A 15,549-nucleotide genomic window follows, 5' to 3' on the forward strand; every position below is an offset into this window, starting at 1 on the left:
AGGAGATCAGCATGGTCTAAAAAGACTGGGCAAATGACTTGCCAGTGACATTGAAGTAAATGCCTTATCTAACCTAAATAATGGGCATCGCAGTAGTATCTAGAACTGCGTCAACCATAACACGGTTTCGTGTTTTGTAAGCAGGCTGTTTAAGTTTTTTTATTGGTAACGCCTCCGCCACGTAGCGCTCTGTATGAAAATCACTGGCTGTGCCGTGTGCAGTCTGTGGCTGGTTGGCATTGTTGTAATACTCGCCATTGTAGTGTTGGGCAGTTGGCTGTTAGCAGCGCGTAGCGTTACGCAGTTGGAGGTGAGCCGCCAGCAGTGGTAGACGTGGGGAGAGAGATGGCTTTGTCTACGATGCTAATTGCAAGTCCAAAGTGCCTTTTCGGCTCTAGTTCGACGCTTTAATGACTGGCTCGTCATAGTTCTTCTATCGCTAATTTACTGTGTCTAATTGCTAGTTCATTAACCCAAGTAACCAATTTTCTAAAGAACGGAGACACGATGTAATTCTTATTTGTTCTGAAAACAATACGACGATATACAGCAGAAATAAAATTTGAAAAAAGAACCAACAGGAAAATGTGTTCCTAGGAATCCATAACAATAATAATGTCAAATAAATTATTGGACATGTTCCCGTCTAAAATTGTTGGTGAATAATACTGCCAGCAGCACACACTTTTACAGTGCTATATTCCAATGCCATAACCTGTTTTGGGCTATCAAGCCCCTGTCCAGCTGGCTAATGTATCAGATTACGTTGATGTTTTCGTCAGCAGCTTATCGCCTGCTCTTGCAGTTTCTTCCAGTGGACGGCGATTTGTCTTGATCGTTGTGTTTTTTCAAGACAATGTACGAGGCGAGCGCAGAAAGTAACTTACAAGTGATTTTTGTAGGTCGGGTAACATTTATTGAATGTTGCACTACACTTCAAAGCGACTCAGATACATTACACTGTTTTTCAAAATATGGTTCAAATGGCTCTAAGCACTACGGGACTTAACATCTGAGGTCATCAGTCCCCTAGAACGTAGAACTACTTAAAGCTAACTAAACTAAGGACATCACACACATCCATGCCCGAGGCAGGATTCAAACCTGCGACCGTAGCCGCCACGTGGTTCCGGACTGAAGCGCCTAGAACAGCTCTGCCACAGCGGCCGGCTGTTGCGCAATGGTCTCACCTTAGGAGGACCGGAGAAAAATATTTTCTGATTTCCCCATGTATCAGATGTTGCAAGGGGGCACAGGTTTTCTGAATAAATAACGGTGGTATACAGACACTTCATAATGTTGTTCTGCTTTATGTTCCGTGCTTTTGTAAACAAGGGGTAATCGACGTCCAGTCATCGAGTGAAACAGAAGTGACTTCTGGTGTTCCTCAAGGTAGTGTTTTAGTCCCTCTTCTGTCCTCTATAAACTGTTTAGGAGACGATCTGAGCAGCTGTCTTCGGTTGCTCGCAGATGGTGCTTTCGATTATCGGCTAGTAAATTTATTAAAAGATCGTCCGCCCACGGTAGCTGAGCGGTCAGCGCGGCAGACTGTCAATCCTAAGGGCCCGGGTTCGATTGCCGTCTGAGTCAGAGATTTTCTCCGCTAGGTGTTGTGTGGTCCTAATCATCGTCATTTTATCACCATCGATGCGCAAGTCGCCGAAGTGGTATCAAATCGAAAGACTTGCACTCGGCGAACGGTCTACCCGACGGGAGGCTAGAGTCCCACGACATTTACATCTACATTAGAATATCAAAACAAATTGCAAAAGGATTTATAAAAGATATCTGTATGGTGCTAAAGTTGGCACTTGACCGTAAACAATGGAAAGCGTGAGGTCATCCACATCAGTGCTGAAAGGAATCCGTTTGACCTCCGTTACACGAAAAATGACTCAAATGTAAAGGCCGTAAATTCAACTATATACCTAAGAATTACAATTACAAACAAATTTGTAAGAACACACAGAAAATGTTGTGCGGCAAACAAACCAGAGACTGCGTTTTATTAGACGGCCGCGATGGCCGTGCGGTTCTGGCGCTGCAGTCCGGTACCGCGGAACTGCTACGGTCGCAGGTTCGAATCCTGCCTCGGGCATGGGTGTGTGTGATGTCCTTAGGTTAGTTAGGTTTAAGCAGCTCTAAGTTCTAGGGGACTTATGACCTAAGATGTTGAGTCCCATAGTGCTCAGATCCATTTCAACCAGTTTGAACTGCGTTTTATTGATTGAACTCTTATAACATGCACAGACATACTAAAGAGCCTACACTACACTTGTCTGTACTCTTTTGAAGTAGTGCTGCGTGGTGTGGGATCCTTATCACCTAAATTTAAAAGAGTACTTAGAAAAAGTTCAAATAAGAGCAGCAAGTTTTGTATTATCGAGAAATAGGAGCGAGAATGTCACTGACATAGTACGAGATTGGGGTGGACATCATTAAAGCAAAGGCCTTCCTCGTTGCGGAGGAGATTATCTCACCAAATTTAAATCATCAGCAGGCACTTACGTGTAATTCAGAGAGTATCCAAGTAGATATAGATTAGGTGATTCCTCAGCTTCTTCCGCAGCAGCTCAAGACGAAATATTGCACGGGTGAATATCCGCGTATCGATGTCAAATGGGCAAAGTGTTTTGGCAAGTGAGCATGTGGACATCAACAGCCGCGGTGATTAACTGACTGCTGGCCTGAAGCTTTATTCTCCTCCCCATACTCCTCCCCTCCGAAACGTGAATGGGACAACATTCCAACGGAGCATGAGGAAACAGATCTTGGTTACCGTCTCATAGACAGCTATATTTTGAGGGGTGTTGGTTGTGGTTAAGTGTATGCCCAAGGATAAACAAGAGCCAACTCTGGTCACCAACAGAGTGAAAAAGATCCCAAATGATCATGAAAAATAATTTAAAATAACGATATTGTCGCACAACAGTAACTTCTTATTTAAATCTTTATAAACAGGGATGGCCCAATTAAGAATGAAACAAATTTGTACTATATCACTCGCGTAGATATGTTAATGAGAGGCGAGATCTTCTAGCTACGAGTGGAAGCAATTGAGCACTACAGCAGTTAGACTTATTGCATTCAAATGTGAAAATTACTGATCGATGTTTATGAAGAACCGTTGACAAACGGTCAAGGGATTATAACTCCAAGTTATAACGTTGGCGCATGTGTGTGGGGAAAATGAAACAATTAAGTTAGTAAGAGACAGGCAAGGTCATAGACAGCGTAAGTTGTTAGCTTAAAGTAGTAAATACACGCAAAAATAGGAGCGGACATTATAAGACTGCCAAAACGGACACTGAGAGGAACAAGCTGCATGCATGACTTTAAAATCGCGTTCTCGGCTTCTGAAGGGAAGGAATTAACTTCGCGTCTGAAAGACGACCGCACGTGCAGCAGAGATACATCTTACCACGTGGGAGAGCACGAATAAGTCGGACGGTGGCTTTAGCGACGGGAGCGTCAGAACCCTGTACTTGGTGCTTGTGTACAGGGACGTCAGATCTCTGTACTTAGTGCTTATACGTACAGGGACGAATCTAGTGGCAGCAGGGCTCACCTCATCAGTCGTCTCTCCTCTCCTAACGTGAAACCTTAACTCTCTGGAAATCTAAAGTGAAGGCATTACTCTGCGAAGATCTAGACCGAAGTGTACAGTGCCTTATAGGCAAGTGTAAGCTTCTAAATCTTACAGTGAAGTGTTCCCCTTCTGGCTGCTCTGAAAAGTTGCTGTTTTCCGTCAGAGCAGGAACTCGCTTGCTTATGTTCACAATGATTGCGAATGACGTCCAGTAAAACTCAAGTGAAGATATTAACCTACCTCCTATTCTCGTCCATTATCTCTTCATTGAACCATTAGCGGTCTTACGTGCGGTGGGAGTTCAGGACGTCCATACAACGAGAAAATGTGGGCTCTGCAGAAAATAACAGTAGGGACTAAGCAGAAATCTGGATTCTGAAAATTTAAACCAAATGTTATTCCGAGACGTTATAACCAAACTTCACACCACCTGAGGGAATACACACCTACCTACAGTTCTCTTGTATTGTTAAGAGCCTTCTGTGAAGAGTTCCACGTTTCTTTGGACGCAAACACGCGTGTCGCATATTCCTCTTGGAAAGTGATTCTTTTCGGGGGGGGGGGGGGGGGGGGAGGGGAGGGGGGAGAACACTCGTGAATGCCGGTCTGCTTTCCTGTGGCTGTGGCTTTGTTCAAGACCCAACAACTTTATGACGGAAAATTCTTCTTGAAAGGATTCCTATCTAGTGCAGCCAGCTTGCAAACTTTTAACTTTCCGAAACCTCCACATCTCATATAGGAAATGCAGAGAAAACCAACAGTGGAACGAGAATAGCCACTGGTGTGACTAATCCAGATCTGCACATACAGAGCAGTGTAAGGGAATTAGCGTATCATCCTTTGAAAATTTCTAGTAGACAGTTTCAGAGGAGAATTGCCACGTTACCATCATTACACCCGATAGTAGCAACCTCATCGCGAACCGAAATACTGTGCGTATTGCACACGGGCAACGGTTCGTTCATCCTTGAACAATTTCGCCATGTGTGCCGTTAGCTGTTTAACACCTTATATGTTGTTTTGCAGAAGCTTAACGACCATAGCGACGCAAATCACAGGCCACTGGAACATACTGCAAGACCAGAAGACAGGCGCTGAGAAAAATGTTAATGTAATTCGAGACGTTAGGTATCTGAAGATGGGTATACAGCCCGAAACCGGTTATGGCTCTGTAACGAAGCATTTTAAAAGTCTTTATAGCTCTTACGTTGTTCACCAGCAATCGATAATGGCCAAAGATTTCATGAGATCCAGCATGGACAAAACAATACATTTCTTGAAAGAAATACAGTGCAATTCAGAAGCGTTAATATAATTAATAATATAAAATATATCTTCCTTACATTTAATGTCTGCTTTAATGATAGCCTTGCACATGCGTCCATGGCAATTTATGTCTACATAAATAAAAATGTAAATATTTTTTGTTCAAATAGTGTATCTCCAAAAATTATTCACCGATTATTTTGAAATTTTGACACAACTTTGCAATCCAATACAGATTTCTTTCGATGTACCTATTTCTTTAATATATTATGTAAGAGTGTATCACCTAAACCCTGCACCACAAATGTTGCAGAAATGGAAAGTAATATTGCTGCGCGGTCTCCACAGAATGGATTGGCAGTGAGGAGCATGTATTAGTATTCAAGCACCAGATTCTAATAAAACTTAGAAAACGTTTTTTATGCAAACGGACACTTTTTTTACATGGAACTACGCATATTGATATTAATAGAATAAAATCAGAGTAAATTAGAATGTCAGTGATGTTTGTTGTAGGATTCTACAGTGAGTCGTTTACAAGATATCGTGTTCTGAAAAGTTTCCACACCGACAGATGGCAATACCAGTGATTGCACACGCTAAAGAACAACGCAAGTGCATACACCAGTTATGTGGGCCCTGACAGGTAAGGAGAGAACTGGCTATCACAGGCTGTGTTCCAAATGACCACCACCATCAGCAATACGCGCTTCCAGTCTGGTGTGGAACAACTGCTGCACACTTGCTAGCATTTCAGCGGAGATGTCCCAGCAGGCTGCAGGAACACGTCTTGCATATCATCGGCTGTAGTTGATATATCCATACCCAACGTCGTTCAGTTTTCCCCACAGAAACAAAGCCTACAGGCGTCAAATGCGGGGAACAGGCTGACCAAACCATAAGTCCTTAACGTCCAATCCGACGGTTTGTAAGCAATTCGTGAAGACATGCTGTAGTACTTCGTGCATTATTGGACTGACAGCCAACATGTTGGTTCCCCAATTTCTCCTAGTCTGCAGAGGAACGCCTTCTAACATCCGCGAAGATGGGCTTTTAGGAGGCTGCAGTGTATCTCTGTGCGTTCCCCCTTCCGTCTATGAAAAAGGGGCCTATGATTTGATGGTTCACTACACCACATCACACGTTTACACTCCATGCACGCCAACGTTCCATCTGATGAAGCCAACTGGAATTATCAACAGACCAGCAGTGCATGTTTCGGCGGTTTACCTGCCCATGGGTGGTAAATGTGGCTTCATCGCTAAACTTTTTACATCTGGAGTATCGTGTCTGAATGACGATATATAGAACTCAACACGAATCTCGTAAACGTTTCCAAGTATCTCTTGATGGAACCTATGTTCACAGAGAATGCGTGGGACACTTGCCTGATACATGCCACTTCCTCGTGCCATTGCGCGGGAGCTACAGTGCTTGTCAACTGCAACAGCAGCAAGAACATTTATTTCTCCCTCTTCTGTCGACAGTTGTTTCCTTCTGTTAGGTTGTCTAGGTGTAACAGTGCCAAATTCGCTTAACTGGTGAAGAGATAGATAAATAGCTGCTTAGATGGTTGACATCAGTTAGGACATCTTGCTGCATACACCGTACAAGAACGAACTAAATTCTTCCCAGACGTTCCATACACCATGGGCGTCTCGTCTCATCTTTTTCGGCACTGGCAAATCCCGCCGTGCACTCACGATCTATTGCTAGGTTCCAAAAAATGGTTCAAATGGCTCTGAGCACTATGGGACTTGACATCCACGGTGATCAGTCCCCTAGGACTTAGAACTACTTAAACCTAACTAACCTAAGGACATCACACAACACCCAGTCATCACGAGGCAGAGAAAATCCCTGACCCCGTCGGGAATCGAAGCCGGGCGTGGGAAGCGAGAACTCAACCGCACGAGCACGAGCTGTGGACGATTTACTGCTAGGACTGTCACACACTTACTGACTAGCAAGTCGCAGTGGCTTCAAGGAACACACAAGAGGAAACAGAACAATACCGTACCTAGCAACTATGCATGGAAACGACTCGTACTGCAATCCCGCAACAAACACAACTGATATTCAAATTTACGATACTTTTAATTTTTTACCGTCAACAGGCATTGTTCCATTACAAAAGTGTATGTTTGCACCAAAAATACACTTTCTAACTATTACTACAGTCTATTTACTGTCTAATAGTACGAGCTCCTGACTACTAATCCATTCTGTGAAAACCGCACATTAACAGCATTTTCCATTTCCTTAATATGTGCTGTGCAGGTTTTAAGTGATTCACCTCACAGAACGGTGTTTAGCTTTTTATTCCTTTTAAATAATGTAGGTAATTAATAACACGCCCCAACACCAATGGAATGTTGTGTCAAAATTGAAAAGCAATTAGTCACAAACCTACGGGGATTTGCGATTAGGAACATTTACATTTTCTATATAAATAAAAAAGTAAATGTTCGTTTCTTCAAAATCTCAGGAAATTGTTCATGAATTACTTTAAAATTTTGACTCAATGTTGCATTCAAATACTCAGGGGTTTTTATATACCTACCGAAACCTCATTAGGTATATTAGTAATAAAAGAAGAAACGTTATAAAAATGTAAATATTGATTTGTTCAGAATCTTTAATCTCCGAAAGTTCTTGAGTGATTGCTGTTGAATTTTGACATAACGTTAAATTCTGATATAAGCATGTTTTAAGTGTCTAATATATATGTATATTTTTCATACAAACGATGTATAAATATATATTGTAGTTGTTGTGGTCCTCAGTCCAGGGATTGGGTTGCTGCAGCTTCCCATGCTACTCTATCCTGTGCAAGCTTCTTCATCTCCGAGTAACTACGGCACCCTACATCCTTCTGAATCTGCTTAGTGTATTCATCTCTCGGTATCCCTCTACGGTTCTTACGCTCCACGCTGCCCTCCATTACTAAATTGGTGATCCCTCAGAACATGTGCTACCAACCGATCCCTTCTTCTAGTCAAGTTGTGCCACAAACTTCTCTTCTCCCCAGTCCTATTCAATACTTCCTCATTAGTTACGTGGTATATCCATCATTCTTCTGCATCACCACATTTCGAAAGCTTCTGTTCTCTTCTTTTCTAAATTGTTTATCGTCCATGTTTCACTTCCATACACGGCTACACTCCATACAAACATTTTCAGAAAAGACTTCCTGTCGCATAAATGTACACTCGATGTTAACAAACATCTCATCTTCAAAAACGCTTTCCTTGCCATCGCCAGTCTACATTTTATATTCTCTCTACTTCGACTATCATCAGTTATTTTGCTCTCCAAATAGAAAAACTCATCTACTACTTTAGTGTCTCATTTCTTAATCTACATTCCTCAGAATCACCTGATTCAATGCAACTACATTCCATTATCCTCGTTTTATTTTTGTTGAAGCGCATCTTATATCCTCCTTTCAAGACATTGTCCATTGCGTTCAGCTGCTCTTCCAAGTCCTTTGCTGTCTCCGACAGAATTAGAATGTCATCGGCAAACCGGAAAGTTTTTATTTCTTCTCCAAAGGTTTTAATTCGTACACTAAATCTTTGCTTTCTTTCCTTTACTGCTTGCTCAGTATACAGATTCAACAACATCAGGGAGAGGCTACAACCCTGTCTCACTCTGTCCGCAACCACTGCTTCCCTTTCATGCCCCTCGACTCCTATAGCTGCCATCTGGTTTCTGTACAAATTGTAAAAAGCGTTTCGCCCCGTGTATTTTACCCCTGCCACCTTCAGAATTTGAAGGAGAATATTCCAGTCAACATTACCAAAAGCTTTCTCTATAAAAATGCTAGAAATGTAGGTTTTCCTTTCCTTAATCTATCTTCTAAGATAATTCGTAGGGTCGGTATTGACACACTTGCTCCTACATTTCTACGGAATCCAAACTGATCTTCTCCGAGGTCGGCTTCTAGCAGTTTTTCCATTTGTTGTAAAACATTCGTGTTAGTATTTTGCAGCGGTGACTTATTAAACTGATAGTTCGGTAATTTTCACACCCCTCAACACCCTAGCGAAGTGCAGTTAATACACGAAGAGACCACCTACAAAGTCCTCCTCCGATCATTTCGTGAATACTGTTTAACCGTCTGGCACCCGTCTCCAGATCGATGAATTGAGGAGATAGAGCGGATTCAGAGAAGGCTGCTCGATTCACCACTGCTTAGTATAACCGCACTGAGAATGTTACAGATATCATCAACAAATAATAAATTAGAGTGGACGACACTACGCGAAAAGTATTGTGCAGCATGAACACATTATCCAACAAAGTACCCAGCGGCTACGACTCGAAATGATTAACGAAACATACTGCGTTCCGCAACATACAGCTAGCTTAAGGAACACATGGGGTAACTAGAGGAAGCCGGGTTTATATTACAGATGGGGAAGAGAAAGTAAGTGAAGGTGAGATGGGAAATACGGCACTGAAAGAAGAAGCTGACAAAGCACTAAAAGATCTAACTGCAAACAAGACTTATGGAGTGGACGACATTCTCTCTGACTCATTGAGTTCCTCGGAAGAGCCAGCTGCGACGAAACTGTTCCACCTAGTGACCGAGGTATGTGAGACAGCCGAAATACTCTCGAACTTCAAGAGTAATGTAATAATTCCATATGAATTTCTTTCCAGAAACAGCTACCAGACACAATTTTTCGTTCATTTACTTAAATTGGCCCGGACGAGGCTGCTTTATTAAATTATTTAATAAAGCAGCCTGCTCCAGGCTGTAATAGCAATACTAAAAACATATTATAAGTAAACGTATATTTTATAGTTTCCCTGTTCAGTGTTGGCTTGTGCTGTGGCCATCCAGCGGGGAACAGGAGGGTGACCCAATGTGATGCAGTATTTCCTTCGTTTGTTAGTCTACTGTTAATATCAAAATTTAAGTACCTGTTAACTTTGATCATCTGAAATCACTGTCTTTTTTCGGTGTGCTCAGCTGCATCTGTCGGTACGACTCGTTTTATCTTGACAGCGACTACTGATAAATTTGCAATTTACTATACACTTAAAAGTTGTATCACAATCAACTGTATCGTGAAGCAGAAACAAGATGACGGTCAAAACAAAACATATTTCGATTTAACGAAAGATGTGTCAATCCTGGTGGTGTCTGTGATTTGAAATATCTTCTGCACACATTGATGACGCATCTCTGACGTTCGTTGACGACATACATTAACATGAGAGTGACTGTGACAACTTGATGTTGGTAAAGACAGGAGAAAAATTGAAACTTCCTGGCAGATTAAAACTGTGTGCCCGACCGAGACTCGAACTCGGGAACTCTGCCTTTCGCGGGCAAGTGCTCTACCAACTGAGCTACCGAAGCACGACCCACGTCCGGTACTCACAGCTCTTACTTCTACCAGTATCCGTCTCCTACCTTCCAAACTTTACAGAAGCTCTTCTGCGAACCTTGCAGAACTAGCACTCCTGAAAGAAAGGATACTGCGGAGACATGGCTTAGCCACAGCCTGGGGGACGTTTCCAGAATGAGATTTTCACTCTGCAGCGGAGTGTGCGCTGATATGAAACTTCCTGGCAGATTAAAACTGTGTGCCCGACCGAGACTCGAACTCGGGACCTTTGCCTTTCGCGGGCAAGTGCTCTACCAACTGAGCTACCGAAGCACGACCCACGTCCGGTACTCACAGCTCTTACTTCTACCAGTATCCGTCTCCTACCTTCCAAACTTTACAGATGCTCTTCTGCAAACCTTGCAGAACTAGCACTCCTGAAAGAAATGATACTGCGGAGACATGGCTTAGCCACAGCCTGGGGGATGTTTCCAGAATGAGATTTTCACTCTGCAGCGGAGTGTGCGCTGATATGAAACTTCCTGGCAGATTAAAACTGTGTGCCCGACCGAGACTCGAACTCGGGACCTTTGCCTTTCGCGGGCAAGTGCTCTACCAACTGAGCTACCGAAGCACGACCCACGTCCGGTACTCACAGCTCTTACTTCTACCAGTATCCGTCTCCTACCTTCCAAACTTTGCAGAAGCTCTTCTGCGAACCTTGCAGAACTAGCACTCCTGAAAGAAAGGATACTGCGGAGACATGGCTTAGCCACAGCCTGGGGGATGTTTCCAGAATGAGATTTTCACTCTGCAGCGGAGTGTGCGCTGATATGAAACTTCCTGGCAGATTAAAACTGTGTGCCCGACCGAGACTCGAACTCGGGACCTTTGCCTTTCACGGGCAAGTGCTCTACCAACTGAGCTACCGAAGCACGACCCACGTCCGGTACTCACAGCTCTTACTTCTACCAGTATCCATCTCCTACCTTCCAAATTTTACAGAAGCTCTTCTGCGAACCTTGCAGAACTAGCACTCCTGAAAGAAAGGACATCATGGGATCACCAATTTAGTATTGGAGGGCAGCGTAGAGTGTAAAAATCGTAGAGGGAGACCAAGAAATGACTACACTAAGCAGATTCAGAAGGATGTGGGTTGCAGTGGGTTCTGGGATATGAAGAAGCTGGCACAGGATAGAGTAGCATGGAGAGCTGCATCAAACCAGTCTCAGGAGTGAAGACCACAAGAACAACATTAACACTTTAGAATAAATACCAAGTTTCGTTGTCATACGGTAATGATAACATGAATAAACAGAGTGGACTACACAGTCCTGAAGTAGACAAAAATTTTAGATTACTTACACTTTCGAGAAGATATCGGAAATGAACGTTTTGCATGATATGGAAATATTCAACCATCGCCAAAAGTGTAAAGACAATGTCTCAAACGAGATTTAATACTGTAAGATGTCCTACCAACCGATCCCTTCTTCTGCTCAAGTTGTGCCACAAACTTCTCTTCTCCCCAATCCTATTCAGTACCTACTCATTAGTTATGTGATCTACCCATCTAATCTTCAGCATTCTTCTGGAGCATCACATTTCGAAAGCTTCTATTCTCTTCTTGTCCAAACTATTTATCGTCCATGTTTCACTTCCATAAATGGCTACACTCCATACAAATACTTTCAGAAATGACATTCTGACACTTAAATCTATACTCGATGTTAACAAATTTCTCTTCTTCAGAAACGCTTTCCTTTCCATTGCCACTCTACATTTTATATCGTCTCTTCTTCGACCATCATCAGTTATTTTGCTCCCCAAATAGCAAAACTCTTTTACTACTTTAAGTGTCTCATTTCCTAATCTAATTCCCTCAGCATCACCCGACTTAACTCGACTACATTCCATTGTCCTCGTTTTGCTTTTGTTGATGTTCATCTTATATCCTCCTTTCAAGACACTGTCCATTCCGTTCAACTGCTCTTCCAAGTCCTTTGCCGTCTCTGACAGAATTACAATGTCATCGGGGAATCTCAAAGTTTTTACTTCTTCTTCATGAATTTTAATAACTACTCCAAATTTTTCTTTTGTTTCCTTTACTGCTTGCTCAATATACATATTGAATAACATAGGAGAGAGCTTACAACCCTGTCTCACTCCCTTCCCAACCACTGCTTCCACTTCATGCTCCTCGACTCTTATAACTGGCATCTGGTTTCTGTGCAAATTGTAAATAGCCTTTCGCTCCCTATTTTTTACCCCTGCCACCTTCAGAATTTGAAAGAGAGTATTCCAGTCAACATTGTCAAAAGCTTTCTCTAAGTCTACAAATGCTAGAAACGTAGGTTTACCCTTCCTTAATCTAGCTTCTAAGATAAGTCGTAGGGTCAATATTGCCTCACATGTTCCAACATTTCTACGGAATCCAAACTGATCTTCCCCGATGTAGGCTCCTACCAGTTTTTCCATTCGTCTGTAAAGAATTCGTGTTAGTATTTTGCAGCTGTGACTTATTAAAGTGATAGTTCGGTAATTTTCACATCTGTCAACACCTGCTTTCTTTGGGATTGGAATTATTATATTCTTCTTGAAGTCTGAGGGTTTTTCGCCTGTCTCATACATCTTGCTCACCAGATGGTAGAGTTTCGTCAGGACTGGCTCTCCCAAGACCGTCAGTAATTCCAATGGAATGTTGTCTACTTCGGGGGCCTTGTTTCGACTCAAGTCTTTCAGTGCTCTGTCAAATTCTTCACGCAGTATCGTATCTCCCATTTCATCTTCATCTACATCCTCTTCCATTTCCATAATATTGTCCTCAAGTACATCGCCCTTTTATAGACCCTCTATATACACTTTCCACCTTCTGCTTTCCCTTCTTTGCTTAGATCGGGGTTTCCATCTGAGCTCTTGATGTTCATACAAGTGGTCCTCCTGTCTCCAAAGGTCTCTTTAATTTTCCTGTAGGCATTATCTATCTTACCCCTAGTGAGATAAGCATCTACATGCTTACATTTGTCCTCTAGCCATCCCTGCTTAGCCATTTTGCACTTCCAGTCGATCTCATTTTTGAGACGTCTGTATTCCTTTTTGCCTGCTTCATTTACTGGATTTTTATATTTTCTCGTTTCATCAATTACATTCAATATTTCTTCTGTTACCCAAGGATTTCTACTAGCCCACATCTTTTTACCTACTTGATCCTCTGCAGCCTTCACTACTTCATCCCTCAAAGCTACCCATTCTTCTTCAACTGTATTTCTTTCCCCCATTCCTGTCAATTGCTCCCTTATGCTCTCCCTGAAACTCTGTACAACGTCTGGTTCTTTTAGTTTATCCATGTCCCATATCCTTAAATTCCCGCCTTTTTGCAGTTTCTTCAGTTTTAATCTACAGGTCATAACCAATAGATTGTCCATCTGCCGCTGGAAATGTCTTACAATTTAAAAGCTTTTAGTATCTCCAGGCTTCTTCCATGTATACAGCCTTCTTTTATGATTCTAGAACCAAGTGTTACCTATGATTAAGTTTTGCTCTGTGCAAAATTCTACCAGACGGCTTCCTCTTTCATTTCTTTGCCCCAGTCCATATTCACCTACTACGTTTCCTTTTCTCCCTTTTCCTACTACCGAATTCCAGTCACCCATGACTATTAAATTTTCATCTTCCATATAGAACCCATTTACGCTGGAAGAAAATAAGTTCCAATTTTTGCTACCAGGTGCAAATCTGGCTTGTGAAGGCAAGAAAGACTTATTGAAATGTTTCCATGTGTAACGGATTAGGAATGGGATCTGGACAGAATAGATCAAAAAAGTGAGAAAGGCATAACATTGATATTATTAACTGCCGATGACACAGTTTGTTCAGTATGAGCAACGTAGGGGTCGGCGACTGACTGCACAGCTCAAGATTTGCATCTGGTGGCAAAAACTGGGACTTTTGTGAGCGTAATCGGTTGCATATTAGCGCATTAGCATATCTACCAAGTTTCGCTGTCATTACACGCCACAGTGGACTTCTGTGATTAGCTGCATTTTAATTATAATTACCGGCATTTCGAATGAAGCCTGTCTAACTCGTTTATACACAGACGATGCTGGGACGGTTACGATGTAATAGTGATATCGACCTTTCGCGAAAGAAAGCACATGTATGCGATTGCAGTCTTTTTCGGCGTATTCCGCTGATGAGTTCTTCTCGGGTTTACAGCCAAGTGGTGAAGTCGTCTTGTCGCAACGTTTCAATGAGTTTCATACCCATCATCTTCTGGCGTCAGAAGATGATGCGTACGAAACTCACTGAGACGTTGCGACAAGACGACGCCACCACTCGGCTGGTAACCCGAGAAGAATTCATCAGACAGCAGATACTCCTTAATTGGATCACTCTGGATCGTCATAACAACATCTTTATTACCAATGATCCATTTTCAGTCATGATCACGGTCACTGCTACTACGGAGTACCAGATAAATGTGAACTAGAAGATTACATTCCTAATGTGACCACCTCGTATGTACTCAAAAACGCAAAATTCTATCGGCTACAGTCAACTGGCGCCCATAGATGAGCCCTTTTTAGAACAGACTCCTAATGTCCGTGAATTTCTGTCCGAAGCTATGGGAATACACCACATTCCGTGCCTGCCTCCAACGGTGTAGTTAACGGATGTTGTTGTGGCCGTTTAACAAGACATGTAACACGTTTCTCTAATGAAATTAGGTTGCTTTTATGTAGGATTTCCAAACACCATATTACTCCCCACTGGTATGGCTACAAAATCTTGTTTTTCAACATGATCTCCTTTCAGGGCGACAGCTCCCGTATCATGCCAACGTTCTACTGCGTCAGTAACCTCCCCATCATCCGTGTATTGCATCCTGCGGAGTGCATTCTACATTAGGCCAAGCAGACGGAAGACGGAAGGTGCGAGATACGCACTGTTGGGTGGATGAACAGTCCAACGAAGATCTGTGAGCTCTTCTCGGGTGTGCAGGTCAGATTTGGTTGTTGCAGGGAGGATGTCAAACAGAATAAACCATTCAGAGTCCCAGGAAACTGCCTGCCGTAACCTTACCGGCTCGGGGTGAGCCTTTGAACTTTTCCTTAGGAGGTGATGTGGTGTGATGTCAGCCTGTGGACTGCCGTTTTGTTTCCGGTTCGAAGTGATGAACCAATATTTCATCACTTGGGACGATGTTCGACAAAAAATTCTAACGATCAGCCTCAAGCAGTTGTGTACATATGGGCCTTGGTTGCTCGTCTTCGTTGCTGGTTGCTCTTAGGTGGTGAGGAACTCAGCGGAAGCACACCTATAATTATCCCAACTGGTGAACGAGTGCGT

General features: G+C 42.7%; 1 protein-coding gene and 1 non-coding gene across 2 annotated transcripts in view; both read right to left on the minus strand.

The window, feature by feature from the left end:
• The window catches only part of LOC126355729 (dipeptidase 1-like), a 1,497,236-nt gene that overhangs the window by 1,235,739 nt on the left and 245,948 nt on the right, over positions 1-15,549 (minus strand). The window lies entirely within an intron of this gene.
• Positions 11,059-11,133, minus strand: Trnas-uga (transfer RNA serine (anticodon UGA)). The gene has a single exon. It is a non-coding gene; the product is annotated as a tRNA-Ser (tRNA).

The sequence above is a fragment of the Schistocerca gregaria genome, chromosome 3, assembly GCF_023897955.1.
Source record: "Schistocerca gregaria isolate iqSchGreg1 chromosome 3, iqSchGreg1.2, whole genome shotgun sequence".
Lineage (NCBI taxonomy): Eukaryota > Metazoa > Arthropoda > Insecta > Orthoptera > Acrididae > Schistocerca > Schistocerca gregaria.